Source organism: Lipotes vexillifer, unplaced genomic scaffold (assembly GCF_000442215.2).
Source record: "Lipotes vexillifer unplaced genomic scaffold, Lipotes_vexillifer_v1.1 scaffold194, whole genome shotgun sequence".
Taxonomy (NCBI): domain Eukaryota; kingdom Metazoa; phylum Chordata; class Mammalia; order Artiodactyla; family Lipotidae; genus Lipotes; species Lipotes vexillifer.
The window spans coordinates 363,107-389,098 of NW_006771758.1; the positions used below are offsets into that span (position 1 = coordinate 363,107).

A 25,992-nucleotide genomic window follows, 5' to 3' on the forward strand; every position below is an offset into this window, starting at 1 on the left:
TGAATTTCTGATCAAATAACCATTCAAATGATGAAATGTAAAAATGGTAATGAAAGATCAGTCATTCGCATTACGAGGCATCAGGTTAATATGATACAGGTGTTAAAGTTAGACAAAATTTTAGACTTAGAGTTTCCAGGAAATACAGTACTTTACTCCAAAGGAATTCAAGTGATGTTTTCAGAGTTGTCACTGGCAGAGGAGACCCTGATGTCAGGGGACGCGCTTCACTCCACAGTGTGTGTTACTCTTTTGCCTGGGGTTATGTTAGCACAGCCCCCTGTAGCAAGGCACATTCACATTTTTTATGGTGGACTTTGTAAGTTGAAAGGTCATTTGTCTCTAAGGGCAAGAGTTCGAAGAGGCTAACGCTGGCTTACTTGCTGGATTTGGGTGAGGCCTCTCTGCAACAGTAACCAAGGCATCATGGGAATCATTGTTCATTATGCCTATGGAAAATTGGGTTGTGCTTTAGTCTGTTCCTATATTTAGAATGTCACCTTTGTCTCTCATTGTTGGGAAAATTAAAGAGGAACTCGCAGTCATTTAATTTGGTGGACCCAAGAGATGAGAGATGTCCCTCATGTTGTCCCCGCCCTAAGGGACACCCACCTGCAGGCTGGATAAACCCGTCCCACAAAGGGTTTGAGGGGCTTTCCTAATGCCTGTTCTCTGCCCCTTTTTCCTGGGAAGTGGGAGAGCCAACATTAGAGTAAGAGATGAGAACCCAAGTAACTCACCCCACCTTCCCATCTTCCTTGAGAGCAAACTGGGATCATTTGTCTCCAGTGATGAAAGTGGAGGGAGATGTTCAGAGGCAGGTCTTTCATGTGTCTGCTGCTTGACCTACGTCAGCCTTATTTCCTTGATGGACTCTTTTCTCCCCATTGGGCCGGAATTTGAGATTTTCAGTCTGGTTTGTTTTGTCCCTTGCTTCTGACCACAATCTAAGTTTGTTCTTTGGTTTTACTTTTGCTGGTTTGTGATTGTGGTTCTCGACTTAGGCTTGATAGAATCAGAGAGAGGGACAATGACAGTTACTTTGCACATTGCAAGCCTTTCTCTCATTTCATTTTAAATTCAGAGCAATCTTTTGAGGCTCATAGGATAAGTATTATTAGTCCCGTTTTACAGATAAGAAAAAAAGGCTCAGAATGACTGAAGGCCTCGTCCAAGGCCATGCTGCTAGCTGGTGTCTGCCTCCAAATATTTATTCCACTGTTTTCCTCACTAACCATGGTACTTCCCCTTAACACTGTTATTTCTGTGAGTAGAATTTTTATTCCTACTTTTCAGTCAGAAAATACTGAGACTTTAAGAAATCTTTTTTTCCCCCTGATAATCCATCGATTCAATAGCTGAGCCAGATACCAAGCCCAGACCTTCTTGTAGGCCATGCCCACTCCCTAACAGGTCTAAAGAAAATGCTCTTAATATACCCCTTAGTGGAGATGAATCCTATAAAATTACATTTCAGCAGCAACATAAACAAGCACAGTAATTTTGGTGTGAAATGTGCAAAGTCTTATTTACAGAACATCTCATGATACTGTTCCCAGATGTCTTTTTAAAGAAATTTCTAGTTACATGCAAAGCAACTGAAAACCAGGAATATAATTGGTAAGAAATGTAAATCTGTCCAAAAAAAACAATTACAACAACTTGATGAGATATATATTTTCTCAGCATCAGCATAAAAGAAGGAACATTCTGATCCAGAAATGGTATGTAAGTAAATAAACTTTAATTGGTTTGACAATGCCCCTTTTCCTGGCAGTGCCAAGAATCCTAGCATTATAATTACACAGTTCTGGGCAGACATGTGGTTTCCATTAAGAAAGACTTGTGATTGACTGAGTTCATGAGGCATGTCAGAAAAAACACATCAATGTCTTTATAAGAAGGGAAGGGAAATGGATCTAAATGTATTTATAACTTCACAAGATACACATTCATAAATTGTTCTAAAAGGGCATACATTTCTTTAATTCTGATGGCAAAAAAAATCATTAAGGAAAGCCATTGGGAGCATTTTGGCCTCTGCTTCTATATGAATTCAACAGTTACTTGCATTCAGGCAAAAGGGCCACCTTTTGCCCTTACAAGGATTTATTAAAGGGTTCTGCAAGGAAAATGTTGAGGAAAGTCTTTGTTGAATAAGCTTTGGCTTTATGGGTCCTCGCTTCCCCCCGCCCCCCCGCCCCGCTTTAAATGGCCTTACCATTAACAAAAATATTTTTCAGATCCATTCTCTCTTAGCCGCATGTGGGAAGCTGGGGAAGGGCTTGTATTCTCCCTCAACTCTACCCCCAACCCAAATTTTTAGAAGAAGAGGAAACTGAGTCTTGGGAAGTTAGTTAAGTTGCTCAAGGTCTCAGAGCTAGTAAATGCCTTTAATGTAAAAAGTGTTGCAAAAACATTGGAGCGGGGGTGGATTGGGTAGGTGGTGAGGGGCATTTTTAGCCCTCAGTGTTGTACAAATGCCAAAAACTCCACAGGTAACACAGAGGAAACTTTCGAAACAGTTTAAGTTTTATAGGCAGAAGGATAAAACTAGCTAGGTTGGGGAAGGGTGAATTTCCTGCAAGAACATTTTAAACCAAAACCTAATGACTTGCCTGAATCACCTAAAGTGACTAAAATATTGAATAGTTTATTTTCTGCTTTTGCATAAATACTTCTAAGATGACAGACAATTTTAGGCTTGCCAAATACTGTCATCTTTTGGCAATGTTAATATCTCAGGCTTGATCTATTTTCTTGACAACAGAATAATTGTGTGTGTGCGCGTGTGCACCTTTTCTTGAAAAACATTTTGTCAAGAAGTGGCAAAACATGTGGTAGTGTTTTTAAAAAGACTGTTTCTACAAAGGCATCTCTTACATAAAATATGAGATTTTCCAACTTATTTTAAATAAACCAGTGACTTATTCAATGGAATGTCTCAGACTGTTTTCATAAGCGATTCAGATATTTTTAAGCAGCCATCTGGTATGCTAGAGTGGATATGCAAAATGTTGTAGTTTGAAATTAATGAAACAATGCCTGTGATGTAAACAATAAAAAATAATAACAATGAATAACAGCTACTATTTATAAAGTGCTTACTGTGAGCCAGGCACTATGCTCTGTGATACATATTTATTTTATACTTTCATTAGTATTAGGCGATAGAGATGATTGACCCTGTTTTACAGATGGAGAAATTAAGGCTCAGTAATAAGTTGCTCCAAGTTGCACAGACGGTAAACAGCAGGAGTGAGATTTCCCGGTTCTCTCTCCTGCCCCTGACATTATTTCTCTGTTGCTCTTTCTGTAATGACTGGGACACTGAGGCATATAGCACGTCCTGTGGCTAAGGTTCAGTGTTAGGATCCTTTAATGGAATTCTCATACATTATAATTGGCTCTTGTTATCACCTGGCTCACGAGTGCTCGGGAAAATGGAACGTGACGGGTTTCACTGATATTAGCCTGTGTCTAGAGTTGGTTTATCTCTGACATAGAAGCCAGGAAAATACAAAGCTTTGAAGGACCACCTTATAGAAATAGTATAATTCTGTTATTAGCCTGTGTTTTTATAATTGTTCCCAAAAAAGTGAAAGAACATTCACATCTGCCCATCCTAGCCCTAATTCCCCTTAGGTGTAACTACAGAGAGTGACAGACAAGGAGACCAAGGCACAGGGAGGTGAAAGTCACACGACGAGCTTTTGCTTGAGTTGAGGCTAGCAAACTTGAGCCCAGTTCTGGGTGGAATCACGTTGCCTCTCAAAGCCAAGCCCGGTGGTTCATTTTCCAGGATTGAACTAGTGACATTTCAGTGAGGGCCAGTCTTCATGTGGCTACCCTTTGGTTTCACCACCATAGTTCAGGCCTGCCTCATTACACTTCTAACTTGTCTCCCTGCCTAGGAGTTTCCTCCTCTGATCTGTTCCTGCACACTGCAGCCAGGGAAGCCTTCTTTTTTATTTTATTTTATTTTTTTATTTTTTGCCTTACGCGGGCCTCTCACTGTTGAGGCCTCTCCCGTTGCGGAGCACAGGCTCCGGACGCGCAGGCTCAGCGGCCACGGCTCACGGGCCCAGCCGCTCTGCGGCACGTGGGATCTTCCCGGACCGGGGCACGAACCCGCGTCCCCTGCATCGGCAGGCGGGCTCTCAACCACTGCGCCACCAGGGAAAGCCCCAGGGAGCCTTCTGTGTGTGCACGCTGATTATGCCTCTTTCCAAGGAAGGGACTTCAGCTAGCTTCTCAGAGCTGTGACTGCTGAATGTTGGCTCACGGCCTTCCTGATACGAGCCCAAGGCCTGGTTTACCTGGGGTGTCCCCCCAACATGCTCCACTCCAGGAGAAGAGCACCGTCGTGCTGTCATGGTGGTATTTTTCCGAGTATGTACTTTATCCTGTCCAACTTGCCCTTTGGCCCTTACCACCTCCCACCCCACCCCACCCCCGACTCCCACTCCTGTGTTTTGAATCCTTCCCGTCCTGTGCCAGGAGGTTCATGTTTTGCTTCCTCCTTGAAGCTTCCTCACCTGCTTCTTAATCACCCTCTCCAACGGCTCCTCGGCCATCTACTGTTTTTTCTTGGGATCTCTCGTGTCACTTGTCACTTTCCACCTTGCATTCTAGTTGTTTTTCTTGATGTTAAATCTTCCTGCTAAGGCCAGAAGCTCCTCACGGGCTGTGCCATCTAGAGCTTTGCCCAGAAATGATGTACCTTATAGCACTCAGCACGGCAACCCAGGTAGTCAACAGGTGTTGTCTCGAATGACGGAAGGAGTGAGTAATAGCACGTCTTGGATGCCATTATAATCAAGTTAGTGTCTGGAACGAGCGAGCAGATGAATGAATGGCTGTGATGGACCCTTGACCTCTCACAGGCCCGACCAGCATCTTGAGCGGAAGTTTTGAAATAGCTCTGCTGTCCTCTGTACTTGGTGCTCACAGCCACTCTGCTCTCATGGTCATCAGCTGGGTTTGGAGCTGCACACAAAGAGAGGAAGACTTTTGTGAGCAGGGTCAAGTTTCGGTCTGTCTCCATCGCAGGGTTGCCTGCATTTGGTTTTAATTGGCGGTGGATTACAGTGATCGCCGTGACTAAGCACTTTGTCTGAGGGATTCCAAGAGCCTCACGGCCATTTGTATACATCATTTGACATGAAGACATCTGTGTCTGCTCTCCAGTCTGACAAGAAATTGCCCATCGTTTGGCATCAGAGCAGTGATCTCCCATCCCAGTAGCCTCCATTCAGGCCCAGTTGAGCATTTTATTAAAAACCAAGAAGCCCAGATCTCTGACCTGGGGATTAAAGAGGAGGCTTTGCAGAAAGCTCTCCTTCCCCAATCTGTCCTTTCCAGTTTCTTGCTGGAGCAGAGGGTGCGAACTACAGCTGTCCAGCTACTGTGATATTGGAGGCTCGTGGCTCGCTTAGGTGTTGGGGTGGGTGGGAGGATTTACTGGGTCTCAGAGAGCCGGGAAGTCAGCAGTCTCCTGCTGTGTCTCAGAGGCTGGCGAGCAGTGCTTGCATCACAAGTAGGATATGTCAACAGTGTTTCTCCTGGGCAGAGAAGAGGACTTCAGCCTGTGGTGGGCAGGACCAGTGGCTGCCAGCTGGTTTTCTGTTGGAATCGTGTAGGAGCTGGTTCAACAAGAGACACCAGCTCTGAGTGAGGGGAAAGGAGAGGACCCCTTTGAGGGTTTTCTCCCCTTCTCTCTGTGTCACTCCGCTGGCTCCATTTTGCCTAATTCTGAGCCAGAACGAGAGAAATAGAGCAAAGTATTTAAAGCAGGTTTCTCTCCCCTGCATCAGCTAGGGGCAACCCTAACTGGCTGTGCCCTTCTCTATATTTATATTATTGATATGCTCTGGGAGACAGACTTGGGAAGAACAATGGGACCTATTTAAAGCCTCTTGGAATTGCATCAGCTGGTACAACAGCAACCCTATCCACTCAACTGCTCCCTTCTAAAGCACATGATCTTTTGCTTACAAGCAGTAGAAGGGGACTCTTGACAGCTTAAGCAAAGCAATAGGGATTTATTGGAGAAATAACTGGTAAGCTTAAAAGTCAGAAGAGTTGAGTAATTAGGTGTTGGGAAGATGAGTATGTAAGGTAGCCCTGGGGATTTGGGTCATAGGAAGTAATGGTCTCCCAGGATGCCACCAGCCAAAGGCCTGGGCTCCTACCATTTCCTCCCCTGTGTTCTACTCTTCTCAAGAGTCAGCATCTCAGGAGAGAGAAGTGGATTGGCCTGACTTGGCTATCAATTTCTCTAAGATCACAAAGAATGCACCACAGGCAGTTCACCAAAGGAAAAGTACAATTACAAAGAGATGATGGAGGGATTGGGCAGGTAAAATAACAAGACATCTGCCAGAATGGGCCAGGGCCACTGCAGATGGGCTCACAGCTTCTTCCATCTTTCTGGAGAGAGATATTCATTCATTCATTTATTCAATCAGTCAGTCCACCTACTGTGAGCACCTACTATGGGGCAGACAATGTGCCCCATGCTGGGTATACCGTATTTAATAATTCAGTTGTCCAACATGTACATGGAATCTAAAAAAAATTAAAAATGGTTCTGAAAAACCTAGGGGCAGGACAGGAATAAAGATGCGGACATAGAGAATGGACTTGAGGACACGGGGAAGGGGAAGGGGAAGGTGGAACGAAGTAAGAGAGTGGCATGGACATATATACACTACCAAATGTAAAATCGATAGCTAGTGGGAAGCAGCCGCATAGCACAGGGAGATCAGCATGGGGCTTTGTGACCACTAAGAGAGTGCATGGACATATATACACTACCAAATGTAAAATCGATAGCTAGTGGGAAGCAGCCGCATAGCACAGGGAGATCAGCATGGGGCTTTGTGACCACCTAGAGGGGTGGGATAGGGAGGGTGGGAGGCAGGTGCAAGAGGGAGGAGATATGGGGATATATGTATATGTATATGTATAGCTGATTCACTTTGTTATACAGCAGAAACTAACACACCATTGTAAAGCAATTATACTCCAATAAAGATGTTAAAAAACGAATTCAATTATCCAGAGTGTAAGATGTGCTCTAGAGACAGGAGTTGGGGAGATTGATGTGCCTTCCCTACAGTGCTGCTGCAGTCAGCCCATAGGACACCATTCCTAATTCTAGTAAGTTTGCGACATGCATAGAAGGGGCCCCAGGCCCCTTAGTGTCCTCCAGGAAGTTCTTCATATGTCCCTATTCCAGCTTCTTCTCATGTTAGTCATTTCTTCTAGTGATTTTTTTTCTGTAAGTATTTATCCATATGATTTTCAGTATGTTAACTCCAATTCATTTACTTTTCTTCAGAAGTGCTCTTGTATTTTTTTCCTGGACAGTTAGTTATATTATAAGCCCCATTAATCTTCCAGGCAACCAAAGACAAATATAACGTTTCTACTTTTCGGGGTCTTCCCTGCCTAGTTCCTTCTTGAATGTCCAGTAATTGAAGAAAGCTCAGGGTTATTATGGAGCCTATGTATAGCTGTGTGACTTTGGAAGTCTAATGAACCTCTCTGTGCCTTCTTCATTCTCTCATCTGCCATATGAAGTAATCCCTGTCTCACCTACCTCATTAGGCTCTTGGAAGGATAAAATGAAATAATGGATGTTAAAATGCTTTAAAAACTTAGAAGTGTTCTTAAAGCCCAAGGAAATATTAGGATTCTGTAACTTTAGGGTAGAAGGCTGAATATAAGGAATGATGACTTATAGTAAAGAAAATAAAAATAATAACAATAGGGCTTCCCTGGTGGCGCAGTGGTTGAGAGTCCGCCTGCCGATGCCGGGGACGCGGGTTCGTGCCCCGGTCCGGGAAGATCCCACATGCCGCGGAGCGGCTGGGCCCGTGAGCCGTGGCCGCTGAGCCTGCGCGTCTGGAGCCTGTGCTCCGCAACGGGAGAGGCCACAGCAGTGAGAGGCCCGCGTACTGCCAAAAACAAAAAATAATAATAATAAACAATAATAATAACAGTAGTAGTCCAAATTTGTTCAGTGTTTATTATCCTCCAGGCACTATGCTCTAAGCCTTTACATGGATTATCTCATGTAATGCGCACCCAGCAGCCTATATGGGAAATACTAATGCTATCTCCATTTTACAGAAGAAATGGAGGCTCAGAAAAGTGGAGCAGTTTGCCCAAAGGCACGTAGTTAGTGAACATACGGGAAGCCTGGATTTTGCTAAAAATCTGTCTGCTTTATTGCCCCAACTAGACCAATGTTTCCCCTGATATTTCTTGAGATCTCTTAGTTCTAAGATGGGACTCTTCATCGTTAACCCAGGGTTAGAAATGTGGGTGCTGGAATCAGACAGCCTCAGCTTTCAATGTGTCTCACACTTCAGATGTGTGTGATCTGAGTTATTTAGTCTCTCTGAGCCTCAGCCTCCTTACTGTGAAATGGTGACGATAACATACCTTATTCATAGGGGTGTTTAGTAGAAGTACACACGAAAAGTTATAAAAATAGTAAATAATAATCATTATTAATTGGATGGTGAGCGATTGAATTGCTAAGCTGGGATCCAGACAAGAGTCTTATAAGTCTGGCAAATCCAGTGAAATGAGAGAGATTAAATTCTTAGGAATTTGCTCTCTCCTTCCCCCAACCTCGTGGCTTGCAGAAGTCCCCACATATGTGGCTCCCTGGCTGAATTCAGCCCTCAGATGCTTTTCGTTTGGTGTGCAGAATATTTAAAATTTTTGAATTTAAAACTTTTGAATTTAAAATTCTGAATTAGAAGCTAATATTATAAAATCAGAAGATTTCACACTCAAATCTGTGTACCTGGCTTTTCTTATAAAATTGGAGAATATGTAACCAGGGGCTCACATGCCTGCCTGGAAACCACCGACCCTTTGCTGAGTCTAGCTCTTCTCTTTACATGGGGGTGTACGCCTGTTGTGTGTTCCCATGGGCGCTTGAGGTTGCGCCCCCCTGCCTGAGAATCATCTTGGGAAAGCTAAGGGACGAGATAGAAGTGACTCTTTTTAATAAAAATGAAAGAAAGAAAGAAAGAAAGAGAGAGAGAGAGAGAGAGAAAGAGAGAGAGAGAGAGAAAGAAAGAAAGAAAGAAAGAAAGAAAGAAAGAAAGAAAGAAATCTAGTCCTGAAATCATACCTGTTCTTAGTTCTTTTCATTATTTGTCATCAGCATTCTCTTGCACCTGTCATACCATGAAGTAGAGAGCAGCCAAGGAAGGGGAGACCAAGGAAGGGGAGATGAAAGGAAAAACCAGGGAGAGAGATTTCTTAACTAGGCTGGGGAAGGAGATAGGGGCTGGGAGAGACAGCATGGCTTGTGGCTCAGCGTTTATCACGCCGTCGCCCCCTGAAACCGAGGGCTGTGCCGCACGGAAGAGCCAGGCTGCTCGGAATGGCTTTGCTGATATGCCATTCCTGGGGTAAGTGGTTATAGATGAAGGGGCTTGAGTGGCACATGGAGAAGGCCAGCCCTAGAGCCGATGCTCCAGACTTCTGCAGGATCCACATTTCCCAGGGGATTTGCCCACAGACCTGCCTGCACTTGGATTCAGGAGCTGATCTTCATGGGTTCCTTGGCCTTCCTTCCTCTTACTTTCCTTCTCCCAGGTGCTGGACTGGGAGTTAGAAATCTGGATTGTTGTCCAGAATTCCTGAGTTTAACTCTGACGCCTCTGTTTTAATGGCTTTATTACTGATCTGAGAAACAGGAAAACAGCTCATCAGTAGCTTTTGTGGATAATGGTGGTTTGAGAGGTGTCACATCAGCAAAATTCAGAAAGCATATTTGGATCTAGAGCTTTGAAAGAAAGAGAGGGGAGGTTTGAAAAAAAAAGAGAAACTAAAAGCAGGGAGAAAACAGACTCCTGCATTTCTTATACCCTTTTTAGTGGCTTATTAGGATTCAGAAGATTTTAGAAATCGTTTCTCTCAGTGTTTCGAACCGCTGGCCTGACATTAGAATTTCCTGGGAATCTTTAGAACAAATACTGATGTCTAGTCCCTGTCTCCAGACATTCTGAATTAACCTGTCTAGGGTAGAGCCCAGGAAGCAGCATTTTATAAAAGATCCCCAGGTGATTGTAGCGGACTGTCAGGTTAAAAACACTGATCTGATGCTTTCACTTTATGATCAGGGTAGGTGACGTTCAGTGACTTCCAAATGGTCGCAAAGCTGGTTAGTGGAAGAACTATCATGAAAAGCATAGATTGTCAGTTTCTCAGCTCTGGGTGCTTTCTCTTATGCCAGGGTTTCCTTGCAAACATCATTCTTGTACCTCTTCCATGGTTTTTTACCATACCCTTGTACCATCTGTACTATTTAAAAAGAAATAAATTTATTTACATCAACTCACTCTTTAAACTTGAATTTATTTGAAAAGGAAACTTTATGCACTGCAGTAAGTGCTAGTTTGGCCTCACCTGCAGTAAATGGAAGGTAACCACAGAATACACGCAAGGGAAAGAAAGCAGCATTGTGATCTTCTAGCTGGCCACTGCTGCCTGCCAGTGGCTCTGTTAAACGTGGAGGTTGGCAAGCGTTAGGTGTTCAAGAAATGCTAGCACCCAGCGGATACTCTCTCACTGACTTCAGAATAAAGAGAAAACTGAAAAGGGACAGACTTTCTCACTGTGTGATTCACTGCTATTTAATGCTTATGTTCTTGCATCACTAAAATCACCCTGAATACATTATTAGGACCTCTTTCTTTGCCTTAAAAAGGTGATATTTAGAAAAATACTCTAAAAAAGGGTCAAGTCCCCACAAAATAGAAAAATGAAGTTTAAAATTAGGTCATCAGACAAGAGACTTGAGAAGCCTAGAGAAGAGAAGTTAGAAAGCTGGAGTAAATCTTGGACAGTATCATAGAAATCAGTTTTCAAACCAGGTGAGAGTATTAACATTTCCGAGTTTGGCTACCGGGCTATATTATTAACATTTCTGACTTGGGCTACCAGGCTATATTGTTATTAGCACTTTTTGTAGGCAGTGGTCTCCACTAAAGTGATAAGCTGAATTCAGAGGAGCTCCAGGCCCTAAAGGGTTCCTTTAGATATTTCACTCCTTCTTTTGTGATTCCAAGTTTGATTTGGACATTTATGAGATTCATGGGAAATCAGCTACTAACTAAAGTGCCCAAATATCTTAACAGTAACCAGTAGTTTAATTCTATTTTTTGTTACTGAATTCCCACTCTAAGAGACAATTCTCTCTTACTTCATTTGGTCACACATACAAAGCTGTAGGATGAGATTCTGCCCAGATAAAGTACTAAAATGCTCTCAGGTATTATTAAAATGACCTGTCCTAGGCTTGGAACCTGTTTATTCTAGGTTTTGCTTGAGTATATTACCTCTGGTTTGGTCATCACCTCCCCCTTCCATGCTCCCACACCCACCCATGTGGTAGCATTCCCTTTCCAAATGGAAATATTTGCTTCTTATTCTCTTTGATTTCCCAAAGACATTAGAACCGATAGGGAGCCTTAGTCATTCGGTCAATACTCTTTGATACATTTACCTAAGTGGCATGTTCTTCCCTGTGCTGTTGCAGCCACGCAATAATTAAATGTACCTTCAAACAGTATTGAAGGTAGGTAGTCTTTGAGCTTATTGCTTAATTAGTTCAGGTTTGCCCTATCATTTCCCATCACTGTGCAATCAATACTACTCTAGAGAACATTCCACCAACATCGGAAAAAGATGCCTCCTGCGTCCACAAGTGGACGCAGCAGAGTTCAGGTCGGGCTGTAAATTAGTCGTATTGGAAATATCAAGTCAGTCATACTTTCAGAGAGCTTGCTGAGTGACTGTACCTCTTCAAAACAACTTATGTACACAAAATAACCCTACATGCTTCCTTGGGGCCCATTGTTTCTTCTTTCATGTTTTCAGGTTACTGAGAATTTCAACCAAATGAAAGATATGATTTTTTGAAGGCTTGCTGCCAAAGGAGAACCCTTGTGCTATTTTACCACCTTCTGGGCCATCACAGTAATTTGATTGAAATGAAAAGCTGGTATTTTCCTGGCAAGAGCTCTGTCCAGGGACTCAGGGAGTCCGAGCCTCCATGATGTATATCCAGGGCCTCTTATCCGATGATGTGTGGATGACAGGTCCTGTGAAGGCTCAGCCTCACGAGGTGACAAAACAGTATTTCTGAGCATTTTCTGTGTTGAATTTCCTTCCGGGATAATTCTGGTTAAATCAAGAGCTTCATACATAGGATGCTGGGTGGAAGTTTGGCCCTATTTAGACCACAATATCTATCTTTCCCCTTGAATACCAACGAGATTGTATTCTCCGAACCAAGGGATCACAGCTATTTCATTAAATTGCTTTCAGCAAGGGAGGAGCTTTCAAAAAGAGCCAGCTAGATTTGTGATAGAAAAATCCAAGTATGGCAGCAGTAATTAGACTGTGAGTGCTTTGTCAACAGGGCTTTTTGTTTGGTTATTATTAATTCATTTGTTCAAGAAATATTTATCGAGTATCTGCAATGTGTCAGGCACTGTGCTGGGAACTGGAAACACAGCAGTAAATAAGGCAGACAGAGTTATGGCCCTCAGGTAACTTAGTCTTGTTAATCTTTGCATCCTCATTGCCTAACACAGTGTCTGACATACAAGAAATAGTCCCTCAATAAATGATGATTAACTTAAGTAGAAAGTGTGCCCAAGTGCATCTTCTCCATCTGGGTTTTTAAGCTTTGGTCAATCTGCACCTTTGATTGAGCCTTACTGTGCAAATAATACTATTAGTAACAACTGTAGTGGCTAATGGTTATTTAATAAATGTCAAGCGATTTGCATTCATTAGTTCCTTGTCTCAGGGCACTTATCTATTTGACCTAGGATTTCTAAAGACATTTCTAGGTGTGTTCTAAAACCTATCTACCCTTTACTACAGAGTTTCAATTAGTTTGTGGTTGGTCTAGGCTGCTAGTAGCTTATTTTGAATCCTCTTCCCCAAGCCATACATTAACAATTAAATCCCACATGCGTAGCTTATGTTAGGTGCATAGTAGGCACTCAAAGAGTCTGCTTGAGTGATTCGGATGCAATTTAAAATGATGCAGTTCGGAGCCTTGTTGAGATAAATCTTCAGATCTTTACAATAATGACTTAAAGTTATTATTGAATCCTGTTTTGCTATAAATGTCTGGTGGACCCTTTTTTTTTTTTTTGAAAGGTTCTAGCAATACCGTTTTGCTGAAAAATTTTAAAAACAAAACAATAGCAATTTTTCTAAGTCCATCAGTGCAGTTCTGCAAAGTAATCTTAGCTTCTTGCACTGTTTTGCTAGGAGTTTAGGGATTACATCATATGTACAACAACCACGTAAAACCTTTAAAAATACAGAACTCAGAGTACTTGAACGTTTGTAAAGTATTTTTAAATTAATATTTAATGAGTTTTAATATTTTAATATTGTACTGGATTTTAAGTAAGAAAGTTTTTCTCGTATTAGATGGTGGTGTACAATATTACTTCATGGGATAACGTTTAATTAAAATACACTAATTTATGTATTTGTTTATTAGCTTTATCCGTAAAGCAGAGAGAACCCCTGCATGATTTTATGAAAAATGTTAATGAGGGTCTTGGCATCACTAATAAAGTTAAATTAGCATAGGCAAAAAGGTATGCTTTCACTTTCATAACTTTATAAATAGATCTTTAAGATGTTGATTTGGCATATGATAGAGATCACTTTTCAGTGAAAAGATTAAACTCCCATGAAAACAACCTTCTATTTTTCTAATTTCCTTTTGGCTTTATTAGGTTTTACCTGATTTGTTCTTGTCTCAAAACACTTTCCCTTTTTTTCTGTAATTTCAGGAGTCATTTTGATGCAAGGATACTGTAGTAAGATTTTTTTTTTTTTAACATTTGGAAATAGTTAGCAACCCTTACTCAATATGGTCCACTTTGAGTATTGATGTAGCAAATGAGAAACACCTTACTGAATAGTATATATTCTTTGCTGATTTTGCTTACCCCTAACTTAGATTTTACGCTCCTCAAGATTGGGGCCAGGCTTTTGTGAACTTTTGCTGCGGTTTTGACATCCTTCATATTTTAGAAATAAACAATTTTATTATAGCCGTAACTCTATAATTATGGAACTCATTAGCTTATTTTTCCTTTTTTTTTTAGAAAAAATGTTTAAATCTCTTGATATAGACAAGGAGGAAAAAAAAATAAGATGAAATGGCATAGCCCAGTTTTTCTGAGTTTTATCTAAATGTTCTAGATATCAGTACACAAACACCTATTGTGTTTACTGCCCTGGGTGCCATGGATATACCTTCAGTAGCTTAATGTTTCCAGCAGAAAAGAAAACAGATTCGAAATACGTTAAAAGGGGACAGCCCTGAGACATTTTCTCTCCATTCTTCTTTTGTTAGTTATTTATATTCACACTTTTTCACTTCACTACATTCCTTAGTAAACAGCTTGCAGGGGGGTTGACATTTGTTAATGAACTGTCAATAAACACATGTTCTCCCCGACTTCTTAAAAAAGACTGTTTTGGGGGTGAGCATGTGGGTTTCCAATTCCTGTTCACGCCATGGAGACACAGAAGGAATCTTGGCTGAGGACCCGGCCTCAAAGCTGGGCACGGCTCGCTGTCGCGTGGTGGGAGCGCAGCCTTTGTGCCGGGAAGAGAGCGGCAGATTTTGATAGAGAGTGTGCTAGCAGTTATAGGAAGAAGTGGGGAAGTGCTTGGAAACAGGGCTGCTAGCCTTCCCAACAAAGCTGGAGAAGTCTCTCCAAAGAACAAAAGGCAAACACACGCTCAGAGTGAGGAGTTGCATCTCTGTTGACATTCGAGTGAGTCAGAGGCTGGCCCATGTTTGGAGAGAGAGGACAAATAATAACATCTTTGTCCAGGGAAATGGGTTCCAGTCATTTTCTCTTCTTTCTCCTGTTCTTATGCTCTCTTTGCTCTCAAGAGCTAAAATCTCCACTGAAGTATCTAATGAAGTCCTTATGACTATAAAATACCAACGGAGAGGAACCTCAGTCATTTGAAAAAATAACACTTTCTTGTCCGCTGTGGTCCACCCCAGTGACTTGTGGGCAGAAGGTGGGCAAAAGAATGATGCTGCAGCCAGAGGCTGGACTCGGTGGAGAGGGCAGAAGTATGCCCTTTCATTGCTACACTACAAATTAAACGAAAGAAAGTTAGAACAGCCTTTAAAGAAACCTATTTATAATTTCATTAGTATTATTACTGCCTTCTATTCATTTGAAATAAATTGTCCCACAAGCAAACAATTCTGGAAATCTGTGCTTTGGAAAAAAAAAAATGTTGTATTTCCCAGTATCCTTGTCTGGTGTGTGTGTGTGTGTGTGTGTGTGTGTGTGTGTGTGTGTGTGTGTGTTTCCTTAAAAATATCATGCATTGTTAGGGAAGAAAAGTGTAGTCTAACTCACAAATGCATCCTTATTCTCATGTATATTTGATACCGGCCCCAGTCTAATCTGATAAAGTGCACTTTGCCTGTGGTGTCTTACAATAAGCTGGCTGCATTAGTGCCGGGAAAAATCAATACCGATTTATAATTTACCATCGAAAAAACCTATCACTTTTTATGACCCTCCATCCTGGCTCATTAATATTACATTAAAACACACACACCCACTGCAACAGGGGGAAATTGTAGCTTGTCAGGTCTACAGCCATAAAGAAACCTTTAATTGGGCTTAGTTTGGGAATTCAGGCACAGATTTTGTTTATTTGTTTTCTTTTTAATATATGATGTTTACCTTGGTGGATTTTAAGATGATGCATAATACACCTATTTTTCTGGAAAGAAAGAAGAAAAGCATGTCACAGAAATTCTGAAATACACTTGCACATAGCTCTCATAACACACATTTTAATTGTACCTAATAGAATTCTTCCCTATAGTCTCCAGACCCTTTTTACTTGCTTTTTTCTTTTTGTGTGAGTGTGGAATTTCTTTCCCCGTGTGGCTGCATTTCACCTGATGGTATTTCTCTTATCTTTTTGGCTTGTCAGAGTTGAAATTTATCCCCCACCCCCAGATCACAAAGAAGCTAAATGCCATCTTTTGCATTGTCTCTCTCCCAAAGAAAGGATGCATATTTGGTATTGCTTACACACTGAATGGAGAATATTACGCTGACCCTGCTCAGAAACTGAGCGATTCTTGCAGTGCTTGCTCTAGTTCCCCAACAGAGAACTATTGTGTGTGTATGTGTGTGTGTGTGTGTGTGTTTGTGTGTGTATGTGTCCTCCATTCTTTCACCTTAAAGAAACCCCCAAAGAAAAATGAAACAATACTCTTCCCTTAACCAAGTCTATTAAACAGCTTTGCCCTCATGTGTTTTTAGACTTAAAAGTCTTATATCTAAATTCTTTCCAGATAATGTAAAAAAAAAAAAAAAAAAATGATGTCACTGTTTATGTTGGCAGCCACAAGGGGCTCTATTTATTTCATACAATTCAAATAGTTTCCAGGGGATTTTTCCTGTTAATATCATGAAGAACCAACCTTACCACACGACTTGTTCCCTCTCTCTCACTGCCTGAAAGGTTAAGGTCTTTCCAACCCCCCTCCCCAAAAGAGGTAAAATGAAGTGTAAAGCAGAGCCAAATAAATAAATAAATAAGGGGAAGAGGAAATTCAGTGCGTTCTCAAGTGTGCAGTAGATCCACACCATGCAGCAAATACGTGTCGTGATTGGGTTTTTAAAAGACGTCCGCCTCGCCCCTGACTGACAGGGCCTATTGATTTTTTAGGTTTCTGCCGTCATCGGTTTCCAGCCTCACAGCGGCCACGTGTCGGGGGTCAGGGCGCACCGGGGCACAGTGAGCCAGCCCTCGCCACTTCCCAAAGTGAAGGGCTGCTGAAAGAAAATCAATCATGTCATAAGTGAGAAGCATCAAAAATTTTCCCCCTGTATGGCCAAGACCCATCAGCCTGTCTCCACTCAGTAGCTAAGGTTAGGCATCTGTCAAATCAGACTAGGTGAAAAGTATTAGAAATGCCAGTTAACCCAGGGGTAGACTGTGTGGGTGTGATGCTGCCTGTTCCCTTTGGCCATCCCTGGATGACACTTAATTCTGGAGCTGGGCACCCGTTTTCCATCCCCTTCGCCTCTGTGTCTCTCTCTCCTCTCTGCTCCCTCTTCCCCAAGGAGGGGTGGATTGGAGCCTGCTACCCTGTTTACTTAAGAACTGGGGAAGAATCCTGATAGAGGCTTTCCCTCAGCAACCCATTGGGAGGGCAGCCACGTGGAGTTTTTACCAAGTCACAGACTGTATATCCTTAAGTGAAACAGATTTTCTCCACCCGATTTGTATTTAGCTTTGGAAATGCACATTACACGGATAAGTTTAATTGTAAAATTAATTGTGCACATCACATGGTAGAAATTTATATTTGACCACTGTGCTGATGCTTCTGAACTGATAGGACTCTAAATTTTCCTCCTGTTCAACTGATTGGGAGAAAATATATTTTCACCTCTAAGAGAAATGATCAGGAATATGCCGTTCATTTTAAAACAGCTTTTTATATTTCTTACATTCCAAATCTACATAATTCGCTTGTACAGTTTGGAGAAAGAAACAATATTAAGTGTCTAGCTTGGAGAAATCCTTTTATATGTTCCTTCTAATTCTGTGTTTGGTAATTGGCTAGAATGTAATGATAGATACCTTTCAAGATATAAATTATAGGTGATGTATTCTTGCGGGAAGAGGCTAGGTTTTGATTCACAGATTTTAGATTGCGTTTATTTTAATCAGTCAAGTTAAAATGAATAGTTTTGTTTGCTTGTCTGTTTAGCTGGACAGGGAGTGTGGGTGGGAGAACCGCTGCTGTTAAGCTGGCCTCACTTCATGCTCTCCATCCACTGAATGTGTCTCTTTTCAGGCTTGTCTCTGTTGGTTGACACTGGTCCACGACAGTCACTGTCAATTTGAGACCAGTTTCAGAGCTCCCGAGAAGAGCTTCTTTTTGGAAAATCTGCAGAAGGAGCTCATTCCGGTGGAGGGGCAGATTCTAAGGTCTCCTCTGCTTGGGACGGCCACCCAAGGAGCACTAGAGGATCCTGAAAATGGATTGAATGGAGGGCTGTGTTGTAACTTTCCACCCCTAAATTGACATTCACTGCCTGAACCAAGATATATACACACTAATAAATATTTTAGCTCTCTATGCTTCAGTGATTATGCTGGCCATTCCATACAGATGAAAAGACAAAATGTTTCTTTAATCAGTACTGTGATGTGAGACCGTTAAGGTAATAGTGCTTGAAACTATTAGAATCGGGAAGATATCGACTGGCTTGCTTTTGGCATGGCAGTCATAATTACATTTTTAGGTTACATTTTATGGGTTTATACTAGTTATTCTAACATAAAAGAAATTTGCTGTCCAGAATTTTAACAGAGGGGAGAATGATCTAGCTTGAAATCCTCAGCCGTCCAGGCATCAGGGGCTGCTAATATATGATCTAATTGTGATCAACACTTTTCTTTTCTAGTTTCTGTAATGACAAGGCCTTTGCAATAGAAACACTACCATCTTTTTGAAATCTGCAGAATGATAAATGACCCAGGCCAATGTGGGGGGGGGGGAAAGTGTAGTGTATTTTACATTCCTAGTGATTTATTATGGGTTTGTGAACATAGCTGGTGTGAAATCAAGCTCAGGAAAAAAAAGAGGAAAAGTACCCGACAAAGCAATCCATCCTGTCTGAAATGTTAGGTTTAAGTCCCATTACCACTGATGAGAGCTAAGTACTCTCATCACAGGCTTAGGTGCCCTTGAGTATTTAGATTCCTTTTGTTACATTACAGGAAAGGGAATGAAACCAACACAATGTACTTTGCTGTGTACGAATGGCTAGGTCAGCCCAACTCATGTGTTACATAAAAAGGACCAATTCGATTCTGTCTTGACAATAAATGAAAGCTTGGCTTTGAAGGTACTCTTAGCCGGGGCTATTTGCTTTCAGAGACAGTATATTGGGCAGACTCTGGAGGCAGGTTATTTCAGGTGTAAGAAGGGAAATCTGCTCGTTTCATTAACTATTAGGGACTGAACTTCTTTCGGTGTAAAGCCGAGTCCAATCATCCCTGACCCCGTTTTGCCCGTACAGGGGTGCGCTGCTGTCCTAATCAAACCCAGCTGGTCCTTCAGACCCAACAGGTAAGGTTTTTAAGGAAGCCCGGTAGAGATTTGTGAACTCTGTAGTGTAAAAAGTGAAAAATGTGTCAACTCGAGCCCCCTGTCAGCCTCCACCCCAGTTGTTTATATCTAGTAGTGTTTCTCATGTGGTTCTGGTTAAGTTTCTCCATCTTTCCATTTTTGACTTCTGTTTATAGGTTACCTGTGATATTTCGCTTCAGGCCAGCTCTTAGTATATAATATCACTGATGTCTTTCAGTCTTCCTTCCTTTTCTTTCTTGCTCTTTTTCTCCCCTCTCTTTCGTTCCACCCCCCAACTCTTTTTTTCGTACAAAAACTAAAACTCTTTTGTTAAAAAGAGTTGACAAAAAATATGAAGGCACTAGATAGCATTCACACCTTTGGGGCAGATCCAGTGTATTTTCTGCTGCTCACCAGACAGACCCTTGCATCTCTTAAGAAAATTTCCAGTGGAGCATTGAAGTGAATGCTTTTTTTTCTTATTAATCAGAAAGTGTCCTGTTTTCCTGCCTTGATAAACACAGCACACAGTCGGTACTAAGTACCAGGGCTAAGGGCTCTTAATCAAATGTGTTTTCCTTGCTCAGGACTGTGGACGGAGATACAGAAGGTGTAGGAGACTAGATTTTTACATGTGATTATTAATCATCTCTTTTCTCTTGAATCAGGCTTGAGATGAAAGCAGTAAAGAGTGTTTTCTCCTCAAATACCCAATTCATCCTATCAGATTCCCCATAGTGACTTTCTCCACTAAGGTCTTAATGCACTACTGTTAGAATGTCTCATCAGTGACCAGAGCTGATGGGGTCTTTGAACATTAGACAGTACCCATTAGTCAAGGTCCCTGGGCTAACATCTTCTGGATGGCATTTTCTTCTAAGTGTGCCATTAGTTAGAATAATGGACTGGTGTCTGTCAGCCTTTGGGGCAGCACAGAGGAGCATCGAAGACCCTTTGTCAGCAGCATGGTCTGTATTTTTTCTCTAACCTGGAAACATGTTCCCAGCAACATTTTTAGCCCTTGAGAGACAATAAATGTTAATGGCTTAGTGAAGTCTTTATGATCTCCCAGGTCAGAAATCTTTTTTTTTCCCCTTAAAGTCTCAAATAAGGATTTACAAAATACTCTTCAGAACCATTATAGTCTTTTGGGTAAGTAGTTTTCATTTTAAAACATTTTTTATAATACACACACTTTAAAAGGTGTTCTAAATATGTATTTTTACAATTGATCATGACAGCTCCTTAAAGAACCATTATTGCCTATCAGGGAGATAGTGTGTGTGTGTGTTCAAGAAATTGTCTGCAAAGCAACCCCCTATCAAAGCTGTGTATATTTCCAATGAGAATTTTTTTCTTACCAGTAAACTTTGAAAACATTATGTAAAACAATTAAAATTTAGACAGATCATTACAGTGAGACAGTTCAGAATTGAGGATTTTTGAAATGCCTCTCAAATGGCAATTTAGATACTCCAGGCTGTGAAAGATCAGAGCTGCTGGCTCCCCTTACTTGAGACAGTGAACATAGGTTACCAAAGATGTGGATGATTTGCCAGACTTTCTTCCTCAAGCCTGCGTGCTTTTGAAAGTGAAGAGACAGGGGATTGATGTAGTTGGGGCTCTCTGAATCATAGGTTGTCACCTAATCACAGAGGACTTGAAATCAGTCAGAATAGAGTAACTACTTGTTTGTTCCTTCAGACTTTTATTGAATATGTCACTGTGCTAGGAATTAGAGACAGAAAGAGAATAAGCTGCATTTATAACCTTGGGGAGCAAGTCGACCTGTAGACACATTCAGAATGGTAAATTCGACAATGGAGGCGTGAATGAATGGGAGCACCTGCAAAGTGCATTAGAAATAAGAAGCGGGGTGCAGTTTGTAAGATCTGGGAGTCTGCAGGTTTCTTCAGGGTGCAAGGTGGGGCAAATAATTGAGGGTGCAGATCGGATGGGGTGAGATGGCAAGAATCAAAGGGTGACATTGTATATGATAACAATAACAACGACCACGGTTGCTACTCCGACTACTGTTAAGAGTTATTAGGCTTTCATGGAGCTCTTAGCTAGGAATAGTATATGAATTAATGTTTACTTCAGAGGATAAACTTTTAGTTCATTCAGCCAACAGATAGAATTGCATGTCTTCCGGGTGCTAGTAATTTGAAGCATAATGATAACAGACAGGGTCCTGTTCTCATGAGACTGTGGGGCCTGGGGCTCAGACACTAATTTAAAAAATCACACGTAAATGAGAAATCTGTAATGGGATAAGTTCATAAAAGAGAGGACACTCGTGAATTCCCTGGTGGTCCAAGTGGTTAGGACTTGGTGCTTTCACTGCCGTGACCCGGATTTAAGACCTGGGTGGGGAACTAAGATCCCGCAAGCCATGCGGGACAGTGTGGCTGGAACAGCACAAGCGAGGGAGAGAGTAGTAGGCGATGCTGCCAGAGGCATAATGGGGCCCTTTTGGTGGCCCTGTGGGCCATACGAAGGTCTTGGGCCTTTACTCTGCGTGAGATGGGAAGCCATTGAAGGTGGAGGACAGGCAGACGGGAAGGTTTTCAGACAACAAGGGAGATGTCTACCCAGTCTTTAACAAGCACGTAAATCCTAAACTTAAGGGAAGCATTTCCAGCAATGGGCATTGAGTATTAGAGGTCTCCTGGTGTTTCCTGAGTGAAACCCTAAATAAAACTACTGCAACTTAAGATTCTTTTTTGTTTTTTAAATGGCTTCTGTGTCAGGTCCACTGACAGGATTTTTAAGCTGACCTTGTTTCATAAAGATGTATTTTGGAACATATACTTTGCCCCCATTAAAGATCTGCTTTGTTAACCCCGTTGCTAAAATTCTGTCTAAACTGTCTAGTGATGTGACAGTTGTGTACCCAAATATGCAGTGTGTATGCTGTCTGGGTGAGGTAAATGAAACAAACTCAGCTGAGGCCTGAGTGACAAGGCGTTCGGCTGGGAGGGTGAAAGAGAGGGGAGGGAGAAAGCCCAGCTGGGAATGCAGATTGAGGTGGACAGGCTAGACAGTGGCCTGTCCTGATAAGCACCTTTCCACAAAGGTCATCAGTCAGTCATGAAGATGCAGCCTGGACACCTTGGCTTTTGTGTAAACTGAAGTTTCATTCTCTAGAGGAACCCGTGCAATCTCTGAAAGGAAGGTTAAAAATGACTGTGTCAATTAGCAAGATGACCAAGAAAAAGAAATACGTAGGTTGCAGTCCGTATCCAAATACTTGTTTACCTGTTCTGTTTCCCTTTTTTAGCTATATTCCTTTGATATTCATCTTTGATATTAATCTTGCAACACTAGGAAGGAATTCCAAAGTTACGACTTAAGGTTCTAGGCACTTTTCCAAGGTGGAGGAGAGAGAGCATGTCCAGAGCCTTATCTCTTGATTGCCATACTGAATAGGTGTTGGGTCGCTGGTCTTTAGAGACTACAACAAAAATCTTCTGATGATGTTTATATCTCCTCAGGCTTTGATACCATTTGTGATGTCTCTGTTTGTGGTCTTTTGGTCATCTTCTGTGGCGTTTGTTCTAGAAAACAAAAAAGTTCTTAGGAGGCTTGCAGCAAACTCTCCTTGATTTCCAATGAATATTCATCAGCACAGTCAGCCAGCTTCTTTATGTCTTGACCTGAGGTGGGGAGTGTGTGGCAGCCCACACAGAAGCCAAGGAGACCCTAAGAAGGGAACCACTGAGAGCCGGTAATCAGCCCACTGAGCCCAGTCGGGTCCTGGGCTTGAGGCGGAAAAGTGATTCCGTTGATGTTTGCTTGTTCAAGTCCACGTTTGCTTTTCTTACAGGTCCAGCTCCCAGATCTAGTTGACTTTTTACAATTGCTCTTTTGGCCACAGAGAACCAGAATTCACAGGCCTCCTGGTCAGGCAGTTTTCCGGGACCAATGGGAATAAGAACAAATAACACTCACTCAGTGATTTTTTATCATCAAAGTACTTTCTAAATATGAACTAATTCTCGCAAGAATCAGGTTAAGCACTGTTATCCCCACTTTATAGATGGGTGTGCCCAGATTTTATTATTCTGAAGATAGATTTTGAGTCCATGATAAGTGTACTTAGGATTATAGTCAATCGAAGATGAAAAGCCCTATTAGGTCCCAGGATTGCCCCTCCCTCTCCACCTCCACACAACCAGAGCAGGAAGCTCCCTGCAATCTACTTTCTAGTGCTTTGGCCAGGCTTGGTTTAAACGTCCCGGGGGAACCTCCCTATAAGTCTAACCTTGGAGAAAGAATCTCTTTCTAAAAGCTGCTTTTGTGTTCTCAGTGCTGTGACCACCCCCCTCTGATGAAAGCCTCTTGGAAAGTGAGAGGAATATGGTTGGAAGTCTTTTTTCCTTTTTCTTTTAGGAGAACTACAAATTCCAAGAGTCACATGGGTATCTTTTCCTTTCAGAGTAGATTTTTATATGCCTTTCTAGGTTTGCTAACAGACATAAAGGATTTTGAGTTACGGTTGGGACATGAGCTCATGAAATTAGTATTAACTGCTTTAACCCGTGGGTGCTCGTGTTTATAGAATAAGCAAGTCATAATCGCTGACCACAGCCATTAAAATCTGATGTGAGTCAACTTCGAGTACAAAGCCTCTCTATAAGCCAACCCTCTCGAAGCAGAAATGATCACAATTCAATATAACGAGAATAAGTAATAAGGAGTGTGCCAGTGACCTTGAATATTAATATTGTTTCCTTTTTCTGTAAACACACCGGGCTATTTTATTATTATTTTAGTGTGTAATTTGGCATAAACACTCCTTTTCACATAATTTCCCCAGGTGACTTTTGTCTCCTTGGCAATTTCCGGCTTTAATAAAGAAAACCTAATTAAGAAGGAGCTGTTGATTGGTGTGCTAGTGTAATTAACACAGGTGATGCTAATGAGTTTCTATGAAACTGGTGGCTTATGGGAAAAATAAACAGACTGCCGTTGCATATGGTCCAACTGATATCTGCACTCTGGAAGAAACGATGATTTCCCAGTCTCCTGTGAGGGGTTTGTGGGCATGGAATAGGCAGATAAAATATTTTATGAGATTCATTAGTGGAACTCGACCAAATTAGGAGCAAAAGTCTCCATGTTAGGCAATATTAAAAAATCTGATCTCTGGCTGTACTTGTTAGGGCTGTCGTTCATGTGCCTAAAAGGGGCAGATTCTTTTGTTTGAGTTGTGTTTCTGCCTTTTAATGTAGGCATTTGAAGTTGGCAAAGCCCCCAGAAGACTTTCTAGAAACACCTTAATGTTCATTCTCTTCTCCCTGACTTTGCCCATTAACCCTTGAGGAAGAGTTGACCAGGAGAGCACATGGAATTCCTGCAAAAATTAAGACTGCTGAGAGCCTCCTTTCCGGGCCTGCAACTGCTTCCTGAGGAACTCTTGATATTTATATTTTCAGTGGCATCCATGCTAGCCTGGTCCACCCACAGTTACTTAGAAGAAGGTGATTTTCTCTTTTTTTCCTTTCTTTGTTGGGCTGGGAGGGGAGGTGGGGACTGTGGTTCAGGTTTCATTTAACAGCTTTATAAGCTGAACAAGATTCATGGCATCAGTGCAGATTTTCTCATTGTAAATTCTACTCAGCATACCTGGCAGTTATTTTGATAATTTATGAATACCTGGCTCAGTTTCAGAATAGATTTTTGATGTCATTGACATAAAAGACCAGTATATAATAAGACCTTTTATGTTTATATAGTTTTTCTGGACCTCTTCCCTTTTTCATTGGTGTGTCGTCTTCAAACTGGTTTTTGAAACTTGTGTTTTCTCTTAATTTTCATCTCATTTTTATCATCAGCTAGACAATTCTTTCTTTCTGTTCTCCTGCCTCCAGAAACGCCTGTTCTACTTTGTCTCTCGTCTATTGCTATGTGACAGAAAAGCCAGAGACATTCTGTGTCTAGCACTGCACCTCCAGGGACATCTTTTGAACTCTCATAATTTGTATTTATTGCCACCCACTTTGTAAGTTCACAGTTTAATTTGCCAGCAGTGGCAGTGTTAGGCCGACACAGTAAAACAAGATAACGTTAAAATGTCAGAATGAGAGGGGGCATGAATGATGCATTACCCCTACTAGGACTTGCACTTGTCATTCCTTTCCACCAAAGTGATGTTAACCACCTTTTGAGAGCTTTATCTGACTGGTATTACTCAGAAATAAGATCATTAGTTCACTCTTCTGATTAGGAGGCAGCTATGCTTGATTACCTCTTCTTAGACTAGGATCTCAGTGGAAGCATTAAATGAATCGTACTGACTTAGACATCTAGAACTAATTTATAATTATTTTTTTGCAGTGATTGGTAGTTGTTGACATCTGTTTTTCCATGATGTGGTACTTAACAGGGAGAAGTTAAACCTACCGGAGAACAGACAAGCATGTTTGAGTTGCACTTAAAATCCACATTTCAGGGAGGGTCTTCTAGATTTTTCAATATTTTCCCTCAAGGACAGACGCTAAGCCATCCTTCTTAAGAGTATCCATGTACAGTTCGTTCACAAAACTTTTTAAATTCCTGAGTTTTGGAAATTGACCCTTTTGGAGTTTTCTCGGAATCATTGTCCTAGGAAGAAACTGGGTGAGTTCATGTTTATTCATGGTGGTGACTTCATGTGCAAGAAGCAGGGTTAATGTGTGTCTTGAGGAAGCTTCCCAAGCGATAAATCTAAGGTGTTGGGACAGGAAACACCTTTTCCCTTTCTCATTCCTCAAAACCACAGCACCTTTCTTTCC

At 41.7% G+C, this 25,992-nt stretch overlaps 1 protein-coding gene across 5 annotated transcripts in view; it reads left to right on the forward strand.

Annotated features, from left to right (window-relative positions):
- EBF1 (EBF transcription factor 1) overlaps positions 1 to 25,992 on the forward strand; it is a 401,223-nt gene that overhangs the window by 102,739 nt on the left and 272,492 nt on the right. The window lies entirely within an intron of this gene.